Source organism: Panthera pardus, unplaced genomic scaffold, assembly GCF_024362965.1.
Source record: "Panthera pardus isolate Hobbes unplaced genomic scaffold, ASM2436296v1 HiC_scaffold_26, whole genome shotgun sequence".
NCBI classification, from domain to species: Eukaryota; Metazoa; Chordata; class Mammalia; order Carnivora; family Felidae; genus Panthera; species Panthera pardus.
The window spans coordinates 34966774-34983724 of NW_026526832.1; the positions used below are offsets into that span (position 1 = coordinate 34966774).

General features: G+C 52.7%; 1 long non-coding RNA gene across 1 annotated transcript; it reads left to right on the plus strand.

Annotated features, from left to right (window-relative positions):
• The first annotated feature begins 920 nt into the window (after nt 1-920).
• Nucleotides 921-15229, plus strand: LOC109268974 (uncharacterized). Its single transcript, XR_002080864.2, has 2 exons — nt 921-1058; nt 13568-15229. It is a non-coding gene; the product is annotated as an uncharacterized LOC109268974 (long non-coding RNA).
• Nucleotides 15230-16951: the final 1722 nt, after the last annotated feature.

Here is a 16951-nt window from a genome sequence, read left to right on the forward strand (position 1 = left end):
TGCTTCTAAGGGGCTGCTGAGCCGGGGCTCACAGATGATCCGGCTGAGGACGGCTCCCCCACCGAGGGGACCCGTTTCCAGTCATGGAGACCCGTCCTTGACCTGGGCCTCCAGAGCCAGACTCTCAGCCTTGGAGAAGGTTTTATGGACAACTGACGGGGGAGAAACAGGTCCTTTCTCTGTTTGCCCGCTCCCCCGGGGTCACTGCAAGTTTGACTTAGTTCAGATAGCACTTTATCGCACCGCTCCCTCCTCAGAAAAATCCCTGTAATTTAGGGATTTCCTATTTATCTTTTAGTTTTATGGCCATTTGGTGAAATGGCTACGACTATGGCCTGTGTGTGTTTAACCTGTGTAGTTAAATTATATATTGATACCTCTCATCAAGCCTCTCTCTCACACACACTCACATACACACCCTTTCACACTCATACGCATACACACTCTCAGACACATTCTCATATACACTCTTATACATACCCTTTCACAGCCACACACACACGCTTTTTCACTCACACACACTTAGACACTCTCTCATACACATTCACACACGCATTTTACTCTCACGCACTCACACGCCCTCTCATACACATCCTCACGCACATTTTCTGTTCCCCGCACTCTCACACAATCTACACACACACACCCACGTGCACACCCACTCCTCACCCGCTCCGCTCTCCGCAGTCCCCAGCGGCCTCCTGAAACTCTGCTCCAAGCTGTGAGCCACAGGCCAAGAGCTGCGTGGCTCCCCCTGCTCCTGGAGCCCCTTGGGTCTGTTGGGAGGTTTGCAAATGGCGCTCTGTGGAATCCAGGGCAAAGGGGTAGGCCGGTTGGCGTGAGCGTTGGCGCTCCAGCCATGGTTCTTATTTTCACTTCAATCAGCCCAGCTTCACATTTCTGTTTTGTCTACTAGGGCTCCTCATGACTTTTCTTTTGAAGAAAGAATTCTATCGCTCAAAAAGATTTGAGAACGACTGGCCCGCCTCATAGGCTGCTAAGACACTTGGGGACTTCGCACGAAGCATCCGTATCTCCACAGCCAACGATGCCAGGAGGTGGGTGAAGTCGCTTCGGGTGTGAGTCCGGGATCGAGGGGTGGAAACTGAGGGGGCCCGCCTTTGTGGGAATGGGGGTCCTGGAAACAGTGCTTTGGGAGTGAAAGAACATTCCTCTCGGAAGAATAGGGCTGTTTTCTCCCCTGGAGCCAGCTCATCCGTGACCCATCCATCTGTCCATGTGCTTCTCCTCCCATCCATCCACCGTCTGTCCGGGCAGCCCTCCGTTTGTAAGGCTACCTCCAGTCCACCCACCACTCTTGGTGGCCGTGGGCTGTGTCTGGGGAGAGCTGGCTGCATGACCTGGTTAACCGCGGCGACCGAGGAGAGGTTGGCGCTCGGATGGAGACAGTAGCACACCCTGCCGGACCTGACGAGGCGAGTGGGATGAGACCCTGTCGCAGGGTCGAGGACGAGGTTCAACCCTGTCGGCCGACCAGGCTGTAAGCGCAGGGTGGGGAACAGCAAAGATGGATGTCTTGGAGCGCAGTTCCCTTTGAGGGGTCTCCTGGCGGGCGGAGGTGATACAGAGACGTCTGGGCAGGTCAGGGAGGCAGGGCCTCGGTGACTAGCCGTGGACAGACTTGGACTATCGCGAGCGAGGCTTGGGCCCTGTGCTGGCTGGCTGCCAGCAGATGCCTAGAACGAGAACCAGGGGTCAAAGAGTAGACCAGATGTCTGTATTGAGGAGGCATCTGCAAACATGCTGGGCACGCCCTCATCTCAAAGCCTTGTGCTAGCAATTCTCTCCGTCTGGAATGGTCTTGCCACAGATTTCTCCCCGTTTGACTCCAGCCTTTGCTCTAATGTCATCTCTCCGTGAGGTCCATGTTGACCGATCCATTTAATGTACAACCTGCCCCACCCCCTCTTCCCCTTCCCTGCTCCTTTTCCCCTCCAGAACACTTGTGACCTTTAACCTACTACATAACTTATTTATGTATTAAGCTTATCGTTTATTATCTACCTCTCCCTTCTAGAATGCAGGTCCTCAACCAGTATCTGTTCAGTGAGTAGGAGGGAATCTCGGCCAAAGCTTGGCTGTGGCAGGTAGGGGCCGTCCTCTCCCCCGTGACCTCTCACAGGGCAGGAAATAAGGTGCAACTGTGGGAAGCATAATAGGTCTCTCAAAAGGACATGAAACCAATCCATTCTATTTGTCTGGGACAGTAAAAATATGGCCAGTTTATCAAGAGAAGAGGAGGAGTCAGCACTGCCACGCGTGAGTGACGTGCCCCCCTCGTTATGCGCCGTCGTTACCCCGTTTTAAAGATGTGAACGCTGATGACCTGAGAAGTTACGTATCTCACCCAGGGACCCGTAGCTTGCAAGCGGCGATCGCTGCTGAGGCTCTTCGAACTCCAGAAGTTTCTGATTATTACCCCCTGCTCTACTGCCCCCCGTCCAACCTTGCTTCCCCCTCCAGAATGTTCAGAAGCTGTGCTCCCGGGAGAGTGACATGATGTTTCGTGGGGTACATATGGCTCTGCCCCCATGCTTGAATGCTGTCTGTGAGGAATGATGAGGGGAGGGGAAGCAAGGACCGTGAGCGGCCGAGGCTGGGAGCCCTGAGAGGGCTGGTGCGCTCAGCCCCTTGACCAGATGCACGCATCCGAGTTGAGCGGCTTGGGGTCATACCTTCACTTTTTAGGGTTTCCCTGTGTCCGGATTCTGCAGAAGGGGGCTGCTTGCTGTGTTCTCAGGGGCTGATTAGATCTCAGGAGGGCTGGCTGACATCGGGTCGCCACTGAGCAGCCCCTGGCGGTCAGGACACAGTGGATGAATTTTCCAGCAAAGCTCCGGGTCCAAAGGTCATTACCTGGCTCTTCACAGTGTGCAGCATCGTGTGTGCAGCTGGGGCTCAAGGCCGGGGTGCAGTCCCGGTGCCAGGGCTGGCCAGGTGCCCTGAAGTTCAGCCGTGTAGCTGGTCGGGCCCCTGCTCTTCTGTTCCCGGGAAGGCATCAGGCATTCCCCAGTGGCCGGTCTCAGGCAGCACAGGAAGTTCTGACGACGGGAGGCCCAGTGCCAACACGTCCTCCCCATGTCATTTAGATGCCCGCTGAAGCCAGGATGCAGTGCTTCTGCTGAATGGAGGTGACGTCATCAGTTTGAACTCCTCTCTGTGGGGCGTGGGGACCCATGTGAAAAGACTGTGCACGATCGGCCCAAGTCACTGTCACCTAGACCAGCTGCTCTTCTCCCGCTGAGCCCAGGAGGATCAGGGTGTCCTGGCTTACCCAGCGGGCAGTGTCTCCTTCGGGCAGAGAAGCAGCATTTACTAAGGCCTGCTGTGTGCCGGGCACTGGGACACGTGGCTAGAACAGAGTCGCTGCCCTCCAGGTGCGCCTGGTCTAGAGGACGACCTAGCTAGGTAAACACCTATTTCATGCAACTTAGAATTTAACAAACTGGAACTTTTTTTTTTTTTTTTTTTTTTTTTTTTGTTGAGAGTCCGTGAGCAAGCAGGGGAGGGGGGCAGAGAGAGAGAGAAGGAGAGAGAGAACCCCAAGGGGCTTGATCTGACAACTGTGACATCATGACCTGAGCTGAAATCAAGAGTTGGTCACTTAACCAACGGAGCCACCCAGGCGCCCCCTGGAACATTCTTGAGCCAGACGCGTGCTTGTAGCTTCACATTTAGCTGCAAACAAGATAGACACAGGCCTGGTGACTAACACACAATGTCAGCTCTGGGGGGTGGGGCCAGGGAGAGATGGGGACACAGGGGAGGGTCTCCTGGTGCTCACCTGGGGAGTTGGAGGAGGTCCGTGGAAGAAGTGGCCTCTAAGCTGAGGCCTGGGAGTTAGGACCTAGTCATTTAACAGTCGGGGGTCGGGAAGGGGAGGGCAGGAGAGGGCTAGTGTTTCCCACGGAGGGTGAAGCCCCAAGGCCAGACAGTTCAGTGTCACTGGAGATTAGTGGCCAAGGTAGGGAGGGGCAAGTGATTCAGGGGAGGTAATCCAGGGACAGGTTGCAGGGAAGGGAGAAGGTGTCTGTGAAGAGGTGAGTGTGAAGTTTCTGGGGAGTGGTCCATGCGGCCTCTGGCAGGTGTACTCAGGCTGGATGTTGGGGGTCAGGGGGGACTAGACAGTAATTGAAGGCCTGGAGGGCGTGCTCACCTCCAGGGAGAGGGTGAAATGAGGGAGGAGGGCCAGGACCCAGTGCAGAGGGGAGAGGGTCGACCCAGAGACAAGCAAACCCAGAGAGGAGCTCTTCCTTCGAGGGTGGGGGAGGGTGCTCTGTGGAGGGGATGGTCCTCAGGGTTGAAATCACCAGGTAAGTCAGGGGCAAAGGACTGGGAAGAGTCTCTTGGACTGAAGGAGGCCGTGGGGAGGGGCAGTGGGAGGAGGTGGAGTAGGAGATGGGGAAGGGAAGCAGCGAGGCGGGCGGCCCTCAAAGGAGGCTGATCCAGAAGGGCAGAGAGCCCAAATCGGCACGTGAGTGGTGTTCTCCGAGACAAGAAGCCACCATGTTTCGAAGTCCACTGCAAGAGGCTGGTGGAAGCAGAGATGGCTCCTGCATGTGACGAGGGCCATGAGGAGAGGGGAGAGGGAGAGGTCACGAACTGAGGGCTCCAGGGATTGGCCTTGGGGAGAAGGAGGGACAAGACAGGATGGAGGTGGGCCTGTCGTGGCACAGGGTGGGGGCGAAGGTGGAGGTTCCTTTCTGCCGGCTTCTGGATCCTCGGGAGGTGAAGTCAAATGCTGGCAGCAGAGGGAGGAGGCAGCTCTGAACTTGGAGGAGGGTGAAGGAAGGTGGCCGCAGCTCCCTGGGGCTGGCGGCCAGGCTGGGCGAGCACCGAGAATCTCCGGTTCCAGCTCAGGCTCTCAGGCTGCTGCAGGGACACGGGCATCTTTTGAGACTTGGGTTTCCTCTTGTGGAGGTAATGTAGGGGCAGGGTCGAGTTCCGGTCCCAGTGTACCTCCGACCTTGCGTGACCTTGGGCAGCTTGCTGTCTCCCTGGGCCTTGGCTTTCTTATCTCTGTAATGAGGAGGCCAGACTAGAAAAGCAATAAGGCCCCCTAGAGACCTGGGATTAAATTTAAGGCCACAGTTTGAAGATTGTATTTATTTCGCTCCTGATTAGCATAGGAGAGGCGGAAATGAGAAGTTAATATTGAGGCATGCCTGAAACACGAACCTAAGAAGTGGGAATTTCATTACTACTTTGGGATTTTGCATTGGGTTCTTTTCCAGAGAATTTAGGTTTGTAGGTTAATTACAAAAACGTTACCGGGGGGGAAAAACCCTCCTGATTTTTCATGGTTGATTTATGTGGTTGTTGAGTGCCCTTGTCTGTTTCTCTTCTGTCCGTTTGATGTCGGCATCTAGATTATTTCAAGGCTCTTTGGCTTCAACAGCCGACAGGGGAATAGTGAGGCAAGAGGGTGAAGGCTTTGTTTTTGTTACATGTTGGCAAGCTCTGATGAAATCATCTATTTCTTCACTGGCTTGTTCTTACATTCATCAACAAACCCTTAGTGAAAAGATGGATGAATGAATACGTGTGGGGATTGAGAAAGAGTGTGGAGAGACCATTTAATAATTTCATTTATCTCTGCTCTTTTGACCTCCGCCTGTTATAATGAAAAATTATGGAAATTGAAAATAGGCCATTTATGACATTCATGAGGGGAAGGCAAGCAAAGAGAAAGCAAGTGGATTATGAGTGCATTTAGCTATGTACTGAAACTAAGTTTGGAGTTAACACTGGTCTCAAGGGATTTGGGAAATGTGAATGGGGACATTGTTTTCTCTCGTAAAACAAGCACCTCGAAGCCATACGGCAATACGTAATGCATCCTAACGAAAGGAAGCATGTTGAAGAGAAAATAATATTTCTATTCCTTCAGACTCCGTTTACAGGTTGAGAGAACACCGGGGAACTTGGAAGCTCCTCTTATCCGAATCCCGTGAGTCTTGACCCAAGTCATCAACCATCTCCTAGCCCCACCCTCTTTCCCTCTGTGAGAGAAGAAAGGTCTTTAAGAGCATCTGTACTCTTGTGCAGGCCGTGGAGACACAGCTCCGCCTCCATCCCTCCCCGTCCTTGGGACACTTGCCTTTTTTCCTTCTGATTCCAGATGTTTGTTGAAGCAATTCAATTTCATCTTCCTGGGGTAACTTACTCTGGAGTCTCCTAAGCTGCTCGAAGTGCACTGGCCGCTCTCTGGGCATCTGAACTCAGTGTCCTCCATGCAACTCCATGATCCCAGGGGATTCCTTTGTTTCTGTTTTCAAAAATGAACTGAAGTGTTGTATGCAAACAAAAAAGCACACAGAGCATAAGTACGTATCTTGATGAATTATCACAAAGGGCGTATGCAGTTGTCAAGAAATAGAACTTTATTAGTACCCTAGAAGCATCCCTTATTTCTCTCCTAGTAACCATCCCTATCCTGCTCTCCAAAGGCAACCACTATCCTGATTTCTTCTCCTTCTCCTTCTTCTCCTCCCCTTCCCCCTGCCCCTCCTCTTCCTCCTCCTCCTCCTTCCTCTTCTTCTTCTTCTCCTCCTTCTTCTTCTTGCTCTTCTTCCTCTTCTTCTCCTCCTCCTCCTCCTCCTCCTCCTTCTTCTTCCTCTCCTCCTCCTCCTCCTCCTTCTTCTCCTTCTTCTTCCTCTTCTTCTTCCTTTTCTCCTTCTCCTCCTCCTCCTCCTCCTTCTTCTTCTTCTTCTTCTTCTTCTTCTTCTTCTTCTTCTTCTTCTTCTTATTCTTCTTCCTCTTCTTCTTCTTCTTCTTCTTCAGTAGTCATCACACCCAGCATGGAGTAGAGCCCAATGTAGGGCTTGATTTCAAACCCTGAGATCAAGACCTGAGCTGAGATCAATACTCAGGCACTTAAACAACTGAGCCACCTAGGCACCCATATCCTGACTTCTAATAACACAGATTAGTTTTGCTGTTTTTCACTTTCATATAAATTGAATTATACTCTTTGAGGAAGAAAATGTAGTTTGCTGTTGTTGGATGGAATATTCTATAAGTCACAGTGAGATCACACTGGCTGTTTAGGTCATCTATACTCTTACTGATTTTCTGCCTGCTGTATCTATCATTTACTGATTGAGGGTGTTGAAGTCTACAGCTACAATGGTTGATGTGTTTACTTCTCTTTGCATTTCTATAAGTTTTTGCTTTATGTATTTTGATGCTCTGTTATTAGGTGCATTCATGTTAGGGATTTTTATGACTTTTTGGAGAATTGACCCTTTTATGTAATGCCCTTCATTATCCCTGGTAATCTCCCTATTTTGAAGCCTGCTTTGTTTGAAATTAATGTGGCTTCTCCAGCTTTCTTTTGATTAGTGTTAGCATGTTATAATATGCGTTCCCAACCTATTTCCATGAAACGATGATCCCTGTTAACTATGTTCCCCTGCCATTTCCTGGGTAGGCAATATAGGAAAGCTAGAGGGTACTATATTGGGGGAAATGCCCTTTCCCAAGCTGTGATAGCCCTGGCAGTCTTCTTCCTTGGAAAATTGGCATCTGTTATGGAGAATACTTGGGGCATGTTACACATGATTACCTTCCTTCCTCCTGCCAGAACCATGGCAGGGATATTTCTTGATTCTTCATTGTGAGAACTTGGTGGGGTTCCTGGAAGTAAACCCCCCTCCCAAAATGTGAGAGCCAATCAATCCTGCAGCCCCAAGAGTTTCTGTCTTTTAGACCAGTCCACACTCACCCTCCAGCAATTTGTTAAAATTATCACTTAAGTGTCTCTACCAGTTTATGACTCTAGTTTATGACTTTTGCTCTAGGTAAGATCTTGGTTAAGATTTGGGATGTACCTTGTCTCTCCTGACTTAGGGGTGGTGGTTTGTCCTGCAACACCAGGTCTCTGATGAGTCCAAAAAAAGTCATTATTTTCAGTTTTCCATCTCGTAAGAATGGTGGGTGACAACTTCCAAGGTATTTACATGTTGGAGCTAAAACTGGAAGTCTGAAGCTTACTCTTTGATCATGTCTTGTGTTGGGTTTCATGCATATTTTTATAGTCTTTGCTCTTCTTTTGGTGGAACAAATCTTCCAATAGCTTCTTTTATAAAGTTTATTTTGAGAGAGAGAGAGAGAGCAAGTGCGAGTGGGGTTGGGTGGGGAGGAAGGGCAGAGAGAGAGGAAGAAAGAGACTCCCAAGCAGGCTCTTCACTGTCAGCATGAAGCCTGACCTGGGGTCCATCCCATGAGCCATCAGATCCTGGGCTGAGCCAAAGTCAAGAGTTGGATGCTTAACTGACTGAGCCACTCAGGTGCCCCAGAATCTTCCAATAGCTTCCTGAAGGTATGTGGGAGGTAAATATTTTGACCCTTTGAATGACTAACACTATCTTCCTTGTACCCTCACACTGAATTGATAGTTTGGTTTGGTACAGAATTCTGGTTTAGGAATGATTTCCCCCTTCCCAGATTTTGAAGACCCTGAATTGTAATCTAGTATCCAGGGTTGCTCTTGAGAATCATAATCATTCTGATTCCTGATCCTTTGTATGAGACCTATTTTTATCTCCCTGACAGCTTGTAAGGTTTTCTTTTGTCCTCAATATTCTTTTTTTTAAAAGTTTATTTATTTGAAAGAGAGAGAGAGAGAGAGAGCAGGGGAGGGACAGAGAGAGGGAGAGAATCCCAAGCAGCCTCCACTCTGTTAGTGCAGAGCCCGACCTGGGGCTCAAACTCATGAACTGTGAGATCATGACCTGAACTGAAACCAAGAATTGATGTTTAACCAACTGAGCCACCCAGGCACCCCTATCTTCCAATCTTTCTAGTGAGAGGCAACAGTCTGTGGGAGGTATGGATGGAGAAATGACCAGGCCCCTCTGACATGGATGAATTGGGGGTGGGAAAGAAGAGAAGGGTCAGCAGCAGGGACTCTTCTCGTGATGCAATGTTCTGACACAGAAGTCAGAGATGTCTGAGAATTCCAATCTGAATCTGGCAGTTAGAGCTTACATTACGTCCTCCAAAGAAGGTGTGTTGAAGTCTGAACCCCCAGCACCTTAGATTGTGACCTTTAGAAATAGGGTCCTTGTCGAATGTCATTAGTTAAGATAAAGTCGTATTGGAGTAGAGAGAGTCCCTAAGCCAATATAAGTGGTGTGTTTATTGTTTATAAGAAGGCCATGTAAAGACAGATGGGCAGGGAGAAAGCCACATGAGGACAGAGACAGTGATGGACCTATAAGCTATGGGATGCTAGGATTGCCGGCTGTCACCAGGACACAGGCATGGGTCAGTTTATCCCTCAAAGCCCTCAAAGGGAACCAGCCTTACCCATACTCTGATTTCAGACTTCCAGCCTCCAGAACTGTATTGTTTTATGCTCTGCAACGTGTAGTACCTTGTTAGCGAGTCCTAGCAAGCTAACACGTCGTCCTTTTATATTATCAAGAAGGCACGTTTGTCAAGGTAGAAGAGAGACGGCAGTTTTTAATCTTCTCAGCAAAGTTTGTTATCCTGATTCAGCCTTTTTTTCAGAGTTAGGGCACGTGGCTTGCTTCGGTACTCCTGCCCAGGCCTTACAAATGTCAAGGGCAACTGGCTTCTTGGCCCTCTCAATTCTGGTTTAGGATTGAGCTTGATTATCCTACTTGTCTAGCCGCTTACCATGCATCCCGTGCTTTCCAGCTCCCAGCATTCTCCCGCAGTGCTTTCCCTACCACCTTCGCTCTTTGTGGGGCTCTACCAGCATAGTCCAATAGAATCTTCTGTGATGCCAGAATTGTTCTTTATCTGTGCTGCTCAGTATGCGAGCCGCTGGCCGTCTGCAACCGTTGAGCGCTTGAGGTGCGGCTAGTGCACGGCACACACTAAATGTGAGAATTTATTTCGTAAAAATGTAAACGTGGCACACGTGGCCATTGGCTGCCATATTGGATAGCACAGATCTGTAAAACAAAACAAGAAAGTTTTCGTTTTCAAGGTAATGAGGGACGTAGTGAAAGTACAGGAATGTCTTCTATCTGCTGTCTTTACCCTAATGTCTCTTGCAAGCCTTAAATTTTATTTCAAAGAGACCTTAGAGCTAAACCAGCGATAGTGAATATAAAACGAAGTTCTGGCCCCATGTAGCAGGTGAGCCCTGTTGTATGGTTCTACGTGTAGGAGGCGGCCCTTGTGGTGGTTCCTCCCGTCACAGGGGAGGGCCTGGGCGGGTAGGGAGGTGGGAAGGGTCGGTGCTACCTGTGGACGCAGAACGGACTTGGGACCCCCGTCCCCAGGCCTGTTCTGGCTGAAGCCTAGCTTTCCTTCCGTGCTCCCGGCTCCTTGGCCAAGTGGCCATACCTGTCAGCTGAGGTATGCTTGAAGCTTCCTGAGACCCACACCTATGTGAGTCCCGAATATTCAAGTTGGCCTTCCGGGCCCTGCGGCCACTGGGCTGCTGGAAAACAGATTGGATCGGTAAAAATATATGTGTGTGTGTGTTCTCACAAAACCTGAGAAAATCGCACCTCCACTTTGACAAAAAAATCTGTTTGTGCTGCTCCAATAATCACTTCCTAGCTGGTGGGAAAGCAGGCCATATGTCTGCGGAGCGGCTCGCAGAGGAGATGCCGAGGAGATGGTCTACTTCCCTCGCGCCACGCAAAACACCTTTTCTCCAGCCGATCGGCCCCGAAATAAAAAGAACCCAAGCCACACGCGCTTCCGCTTCCAAACAGTAGTCCCTGTGCACACTGCAGACGGGTGGAGTGGGGACCAGAAGCAGGGCCCCCAAGGCTCACGACACGCCTGCGTCGTCGGGAAGTACCAGCCAATGGGAGTTTGGGTTCAGAGGTTCAGCGGTGGGCATGGGGAGACGCCCGGCACCCACATGTAAACCAGGAAGGTTCCATCGGCAGAAAGTGGGGTTTGGTTTACTGGGGAGGCCTGCGGTCCCTCCTGGGGACCGTGGCACCCGACTCTGAGGGCAGGTGCTAGGCGAGCAGCCCACAAGCCTCCCTCCGCCTCCACTCCTGGCCTGCAAGCCTTCTTGAGGGTGTGGCTCCAGAATTCAACCCTGAAAGTGGTGGCGGTGGTCCCAGGGAGGCTAGTGCGCGTGGTAGAAAAGCAGAACACCAAGGAGTTTTCTTCTCTGAGCCCCTTTCCCAAGAGTCAACTTAGAGGTATTCTGGAGTTAATGATCATCTTTCCCGCAGTGCCGTTTCTGGAACAAGCCTGTCACTCCACAATTGGTTTTGTGGCCTCAGGTCAATCCCAAACGTTGTGTTTTGATTTTTTTTTTCACCTGGGACTCCAAAAGGTAGTGTGAAAAGAAATCAAGTTAAGGGATACAAAAGTACTTAAAAAAATTTTTTTTTAATGGTTTATTTATTTTTGAGAGAAAGAGAGACAGGGCATGAGCGGGGAGGGGCAGAGACAGAGGGAAACATAGAATCTGAAGCAGGCTCCAGGCTCTGAGCTGCCAGCACAGAGCCCGACGTGGGGCTTGAACTCACGAACTGAACCGTGGGATCATGACCCGAGCTGAAGTCGGATACTCAACTGACTGAGCCCCCCAGGCACCCCTGAAAGTACTTCTAAAAAGTTACTGATTTTTGTGCCCATTTCAGTTTTTTTTAAGAGAAAGTGCAAGCAGGGGAGGGGCAGAGAGAGAGAGATAGAGAGAGAGAGAGAGAGAGAGGGTGAGAGGGAATCCCAAGCAGGCTCAGCACAGAGCCCGGTGGGGGGCTTGAACTCACGAACCGTGAGATCATGACTCTGGGCCAAAGTCAGACACTGAACTGGCTGAGCCACCCAGGCACCCCTGATTTCAGTTTCATTTAAAAAAAATTTATTTGTTTTATAAATAAACAGCTAATCAATTTTCTATGTAAACCCTCTCTCTTTTTTAGAAAAAATATTGATGTCCCTTGTGCTCTGAGTGTATTATTTGGAAGACTCAGGAAGCAAAGCTTACCTCTTGGAGTTTTCATTATCCATCAGGAGGGACTTTATAAAGAAATGCAAGGGGCTGAATGCTTGTATCCCCCCACCCCCAATTCAGATGTCCCCCCCACAAATCCCCAAGGATGGTATTTGGAGGCAAGGCCTTTGGGAGCCGATTCAGCTGCGAGGGGGGCGCCCCCATAAATGGGGTTAGTGCCTTGTTATCAAAAGAGACACGATGAGATGATCTCTCTCTGCACCCCACGAGGACGGGGCCAGAAAGCGGCATCTGGAAGCCAGGAAGAGGGCCTTCGCCAGAACCCAGCGAGGCCGGTGCCCTGAGCCCTTCCGGCCCCCGGAACCGTGAGACAAGGTGTTTGGGTAGGCCACCTCCTCTGCAGCCTGGGCTGAGATGGAGAACATGGCCTGTAATTGTCAAAGCTGATCCCGCGTGGTCTGCGCCAGTCTGGCCAACTGCGTGCGACGCGCGTGCTCACTCCATCCTGGGGCCTGCTCGGACACCTGTAGCTCCCGCAATCCCAGGAGTGCCTCTGGAGACCCAAGAGCCAGCTCTTCCGACCACATTGGCTTCGCGATGCCGTGGCTCATGCGGGGAACAAAGGGTGTTCAGCAAAAGAGCACTTCCAGCGGCAGCTAATTAAACCGAGAAGGAAGCCCAGGGGAGATGAAGGAGGGACAGCATTAATCCAGACCCTGGCAGTGACATTGGCATGCATAGATGAGGCCTGGACCCCAAGGGCCCTGCCTCAGATGCTGCTTTCCTGATCTCTTCCAGCTGGAAGTAATCTCCCTTTGGAGCTCCCTCAGCACTTTATCTGCTCGTCTCTGGGGCACTTATTACTGTCTGCCTCCAGTGAGTTATTTCTGAACCTGCCTTATCTCGCCTCTTGGACCGCTAGCGTCTCAAGGGTTGGGACTGTCGTAAACACCTGCTATCTTCCTGCCGAGGGCCTTTGCACAAGGGGTTATCAGTTAGCTGAATCCAGTCCTTGTTGCCTCCGACTCTGTCCCCGGATTTCGGGCCCGGCGACTTCCGCACCAGCAGGCTGGCGCCCTGGAAATGGGGCAGCGTCCGCACGGGCTGCCATCTTGGAAACTGAAAGCCCCCTGGAGGAAGTGCCCTGGGACGGCTGTGGTGGTTTATTGGCCCCCTTCGCCATTCCTGCCGTGCTCCGCCCTGCTGCGTGTTCAGTGTCTTTCCATCAAGTACTCCTCCCTCTGCTGTGTCTTCTCCCAGCTGATGGTCATTCTTCCACCTCTCCTTGTTCAGTGCTCACCTTGCTGGACACTTCCTCTCCCTCAACCTTCCGTCTTCTTGGCCAGGCTTCTCCCACGGGGTCCGGTGGCCCGCTATTTGCTGGACGTGGTGTGTGGTTTTTAGCCTTCATCTGACTTGCGTGTCTGTGTATTTCACCCCGCTGATGACTGATGACTGATGACTCTCTTCTGGAAGCTTCTGCTCCCTTGGCATCCTCATCAGACTCTCCTTGTTCTTCTCGGACGGCAGCATCTTTCCTACTCCTTCTCTGAGTCCTTTTCCTGTTCTTTTTCTTCAGCTCTTCGTGTTCTCTGCCCATTGCTCGCCTCACACGCCCAGACGCTTTCTTTCCTTCTGCAGGGCTTCAGCCACCACCTGGACGCGGACACCCCTCCAGCCTGCAGCTGCGGTTCTAGGCTTTTCCCCGATGTCATTTCACATACACGTTCCCGGTCGTCCTCTGTTTATTGCCAGAAGCTCCCCACACCCTGGTGTCTGAGATGCAAGTGAAGACTGACCTTCTGGCATCTCCCGCCACAGTTAACGACCCCCCGCCCCCACCCCGTCACCTGGCTGCCCATCCTGGACTCGCCTCTGTCCTCGGCCCCGTCCAGTCCAGTGACCAGGGCTCCGATCGCCCCGGCGCGGTCAGGTGGGCTACGCTGTGTGACAGGTGGCCCGGAAGCCTCAGTGGCTCCCCGTCTCGAACGTTTGTGTCCTGCCCGCGTGCAGTCTGACGTGGGTGGGGCACGACCCCAAGCGGCTCGCCTCCAGGTAGCCTCTCGGAGATTGTTCCAGCTCTAGGCCTGCCAGCTGGAGCCCACGCCTCTAGGATTGCTGCGGAAGGGAAGGAGCACGCCAGGGGACCCTGCCAGACGCCGGGGAAAGGCTCACGTCACCTCTGCCCCATCCCACTGACCAGAACTCAGCCCGTGGCCCCCACGCTCCCTGCCAGGGGAGCAGGCGATGCGGCGCCTTGTGTGCTGGGGGGAGGAGATGAGCCGGTGCCCGCGGCGTCTCCTCCGCCTGCCGCCCTTCCTTCTGCCTCTGCCGCCACCCTCACGGCCACGGCCCTCGTCTCGGCCCGTGTCATCTCTACCCGGACCCGGGGGCACCCCTCGCGGCAGCAGGAACGTCTTTGTCTTCCGCGGACACCCCCGCCTCCTGCTCACGCTCTTGCGGAGGTGCGACTCCCGTGCCCCGGGGCCTCCGTCCATTCTCTCTTTCAGCATCGACCCAGGCGGGCGGCTCTCAGCCCCTCCGCTCTCTTTTCCCACCGCCGTCCCCGACGCAGCTTTCTCTCCAGAGGCCACGGGCTCCTCGCGGTTCCCCAGATGGCGCGCTGTCTTCTCAAGTGCCCCACCTTTGCCTCCCAGCGGTCTCTCTTCTGGAAGGTGGCCTCGGATCCCCATGCCAGAGCCAGCCCACAGGTTTGCGTGCTCCACTGCGGCCGAGACAGAGGCTCTCTCCTCTGGGCTTCCAGAGCCCTTCCCAGCCCTGTAGGCGGACGCTTGTTGCGTTTTTTTTGGGGGAGGGGGGTCATCGCTTCGCAGAGAATCTGACCCTACCCGCTGACCGAAGGTGACCCGGGCTTCTGTGTGCCAATCCCCGTGCTCGGAACAGCGTCACAGGTTTTGACTCACTGGGTCCTCACGAGCACCCTGTGCGAGAGGGACGACTGCGGTTTCTATTGAAAATCATGGTGGGGAACCTGAGGCACAGAGAGCTTTGGGAACTTGCCCCAGGTCACACAGCCGGCAAGCGGTGGAGGCAGGTTGGCTCCTAGTCCGCAGGTGTGGCCGCGGCCTCTGTCACCGACTGAGCTCTGCGCTCTTTGCCCACAGAAGGCCGGTTGCTGACGTTCGGTCAGACGCACACGTGGGCGAGTTCTGTTTTCGGGTCGTCTTCAACCTCCCCCTCTGCCCGCCTCCACCCTCGCGCCTCTCGGAAGTCTCCCTGTCTTCACTTCTTGCTCCGATCCTGTAACTTAAGAAGTAAGAAAATAAATCCACGAGACTTTCATTATGTTTTATTCAAATAGATGAACGGTCTTGTCTTAACAGCGGGCACCCCTCCCCTTAGACGGTCGCCCCAGGGATGTCATCACCGCCCGGAACGTTCTGGAAGGCTTCTTTGGGGTCTGGTTGCAGAGGTAGCTTACCGGTCACACAGAAGGGCCATTTCCATGACTTGAGGATCACTGTCTGCACAGTCTGAGCGACATCCTAGGGATTCTCCCGAATAGATGTTACTAATTAAACGTGCTTCACCCAACGTGTCGTTAATTTCAGTAGGCGTGCCCAAAGTGATGTGCTTTACGGTTCCCATTCCCTAAACGGCTGCCGTGTCATGGAGCAGCCGAGAAGGGCACTGTAGTCCTGTCCCGGGGCTGCCATAACCAAGACCCTAGACTAGCCGGTTTGAGCAGCAGAGATTGGTTTCGTGTGGTTCTGGAGGCCGTAAGTCCAAGATCCAGGTGTCGGCCGGGCCAGTTCTCTTGAGCCCTCTTTCCTTGGCTTGTGGACGGCCACCTTCTCGCTGTGTCTTTACTTGGTCTTCCCTCTGTGTGTGTCTGTGTCCTAATCTCCTTTTTAAGGATACCAGTCATACTGGATTAGGGCCCACCCATATGACCTCATTTTACCTTAGTTGACTCTTCGAGAGCCTTGTCTCCAAATACAGTCACATTTGGAGGTACTGGGGATAAGGACTCAACATTGGAGTTTTGCGGCAACACAGTTCGGTCCACAGCAGGCAATGACCGAAGCTCGCGTCCAGCACCTCCGTGACCTTGGACCAGGTCCCGCCTCCACGGGTTTCAGTCTCCTCATCACCCACGTGGGGAGTCAGACTAGATCACCCTGGGTCTTTACAGCCTCAAGGCTCTGCCATGACCACTAATGGCATCATGTTAGGATGACACACAGCTTCGGTGTCACAGGCACCACCAGGGCTTCAGCATTCAAGGCCACCAACCCCTGGGGTGCTCTGGTTTCTCAACAGCTGACGACAAACTTTGTTATCTCTGTTAGCAAGCTAAGCATTTCTCCTGGGCTCTGAAAGCCACAGCGACACCATCTCTGCTGGAAGCATCCCCAGGGAAACACCGTTCAGGCTTTTCCAGTCCATTCAGTCCTGAGATAGAAGCCCCTGATCACTCACCGAAAGAAGGAAGGAAGACGTCTGGGGCCTTCGGAATGGAACAAGGGCACTTTCTATCCGGGGTAATTCTATATACATGCACTGGTAAAGATCATGGTCAAAGCAAACCAACCAGTGAAGGAAAAGCAGTCAGCAAGGGCAGCAGGACCCTTCTCGTGGGCGCCAGGGCAGACCCCCTCATTCACAGTTGGCTTTGGCTAGCTTGGAGCCCGTCTGCAGCTTTCCAGGTCCCTGGAGTCGGCCAGGGTAGGCGATGCTCCACAGACGAGCCCGAAGCTTGCAGCCCATTCTTCACCGAACAGCGCTGTGGCGGGCTCCTGTAGGGTATGCCAGCCCCGGTCCTATGTCCTAGGGCAGCAGCTGTGTGGGACCAGCTGGCCTCCTTCAGCCAGCGGGGCACTGACGGGGAGATAAGCAGGTATGGGTGGGAGGAAGGGGAGCTCTGAGCAGGACCAGGTTCTTCCACCTCGAGTGGGATCTTCATCCTTCTGTCCACTTTGAGAGGCTGGTCTGCAAACCCAGCTCCCCGTATTCATGCAGGCAACCAAGCTTTCCAGATTTCTGTTTCCTTCTCCGAGACAC